This window comes from Chelonoidis abingdonii, chromosome 10 (assembly GCF_003597395.2).
Source record: "Chelonoidis abingdonii isolate Lonesome George chromosome 10, CheloAbing_2.0, whole genome shotgun sequence".
Taxonomy (NCBI): domain Eukaryota; kingdom Metazoa; phylum Chordata; order Testudines; family Testudinidae; genus Chelonoidis; species Chelonoidis abingdonii.
In genome coordinates this window covers 14594072-14596794 of record NC_133778.1, presented here as the reverse complement: position 1 = coordinate 14596794, position 2723 = coordinate 14594072, and positions in this window count along the sequence as shown.

The following is a 2723-nucleotide window of genomic DNA, read 5'->3' as shown; positions in this document are numbered from 1 at the left end:
GGTAGCCTTGAGAGACTCCTTCACCAATTCCCTGGTGAGTTCAGATCCAATCCTTTGGATCTTAAAACAAGGAGAAATTAACCATCCTCCCTCCTTTCTCCCACCAATCCCTGGTGAGTCCAGATCCAATCCCCTTGGATCTAAAAACAAGGAAAAATCAATCAGGTATTAAGAAAAAGGCTTCTTAATTAAAGAAAAGAAAGGTAAAAGAAAACCCTCTGGGAGAGATTAGCATACCAGCTACTCTCACAGACAACAGATTCAAAGCACAGAGGATGTTCCCCTAGGCATAAATTTAATTACACACAAAAAAATACCCAATTTGATTCTACCTCTAATTGCGTAAGACAGGTTACAAAGAAATAAACATAAATCTATTTATTCCTTTCTAAAACTTACTACTCTGATAAGAGGCTGGTTCCTTGATCTTTTTCACTCTGACTGATACTCTAAACAAAGGAAAAACTTCCCTCCTTCCTTTTGAAACATCTTGTTCCCCCATTGGTTCCTCTGGTCAGGTGTTAGCTAGGCTAGGTGAACTTCTTAACCCTTTACAGGTAAAAGAGGCATTAACCCTTTACCATCTGTTTATGACAAGCACACACAGCCACATATCTCAGTACCTGAGTTGGAAGCAGACACAGTGAGCAACAATATACACTACGCACACCTTGTCAGAGTATGCAGCACACACAGCCACGCACAGCTCCTTGCCAGTGTGTCATGCAAACGTATATACATCCCCGCACTGTGCCATGACACCTCCTTGCCAGAATGGGCAGCAGGCACACAGAGAGCCACAATACACACAGAAAAAATACAGTCCAACACACAGCACTTCCCTGCCAGAGTGTGCAGTATGCAAACACAGATGCATCTCATTTCCTTCCCCATTCTTTGTACTAATTGAGAATTATTCCATTTTGTCTGTTGAAAGGTTTGCCAAGAGCTCTTGGATTCGCCTTACTGCCTGACCCTTTAGCTCTGGTTGGTGATCTCTTGGGGCTTGTTGGCTTGTTATTTCTGATGTTTGAGCTGAGCATTTCTGGAAATCTGGTGTCTTCATTCAAGTGCCCAAATGGGAGCTATTAAGTGGTGAGCTCTGTTGAAAACCAGGCCCCATGTGCATTGTACTTATTTTATTGTGTGCACATAGAGATGCTCCTTGACAGGTGGTTTATAAATGTATTTCATTATAATGTCTCCTTGGACCACATTAAAATTCCAGAAATGGAGCTGGAACGTATGTTAATTGACTCACTAAAAGCTTCTCTGTTAAATAAGCTTATGCCTCTTTCCTGGTTATGTGTCTCCAAATCTGTTGCAATATAAAAAAACCAAAATATTTAGAGGTATTCCTTCTAACAATTACTCCTGAAGAATAAAAGATTTCTACTTACCAAAGCCTCTGGCACAATAGGGATCCATGTAATCAAGTGCACTGCAGGCTTTTGTAACTTCAAATCCTTTCTAGTACATCTAAGCCTATAATAGGCTTATAATGAAACATCTGTATGTTTTTGTAATGTAAATATTTTTAAACTTTACATTGTTAAACTGAGAAGGAATGACAAAAGGAGGAGAGACACAGAAGGCGAGACACACAAAGGTGAGAAGAAAAGCGAGGACAAGCGTCAGATGGGAGGGTTTTTTATTTTAAGTTAACCTGAAATATATTATTTCAGGCAATTAGAGTACAAAAGTTCTGTAACTTTGCGGAGCCATAACTTTACATTTATTCCTCAGATAAAGAATACCTACCAGACTCTGCTCTTGGGGCCCTGTTTTGAGGAATTTAAAAACGTAAAGAAGAATTGCATCTTTCAGTTAAAAGAAATAAGCATCTGGAAGGGACCTTGAAATGTCGAAAAGCCCCCTGTGCTAAGGCAAGGTAGGGCCAAATAAACCTCAACCATCCTTGACAGGTGTTTCTCTAACATGTTTTTAAAAGCTTCCAGTGATGGAGATTCCACAACCTCCCTCGGAAGCCTGTTCCAGAATTTAACTAACCTTATAGTTAGAAAGTTCTTTTTTTAATATCTAACTTAAATCTCCATTGCTTCAGATTAATCCCATTCCTTCTTGTCCTACCTTTAGTGGTCATGGAGAGCAATTGATCACTTTCCTCTCTATAACAGCTCTTAACATATTTGAAGACTGTTACCAGGTGCCCCCTTAGTCTTCTTTTCTCAAGACTAAAGAAGTCCAGTTTTTTAACCTTTCCTCATAGGTCAGGATTTCTAAACCTTTTATCATTTCTGTTGCTCTTCACTGGATTATCTCCAATTTGTCCACATCTGTCCTGAAATGCAGCACCCAGAACTGGACACAGTATTCCAGCTGAGGTCTCATCCGCATTGAGGAGAGTAGGACAATTACTTCCCATGTTTTACATATAACACTCCTGTTAATACACTCAAGAATAACATTAGCCTTTTTCATAGCTGCATCACAACGTTGACTCATATTCAATTTGTGACCCAGAATAACCCCCCAGATCCTGTTTAGCTTTACTACCACCTAGTCAGTTATTCCTCTTTTGGGAGTTCAGTTGATTTTTCCTTCCTTCCTTGCACTTGTTTTTATTGAATTTCATGTTGTTGAATTCAGACAAATTCTCTAATTTGTCAAGGACATTTTGAATTCTAATCCTGTCCTTCAAGGTGCTTGCAACCCTTCCCAGCTTGGTGTTATCTGCAAATTTTATACATATACTCTCCACT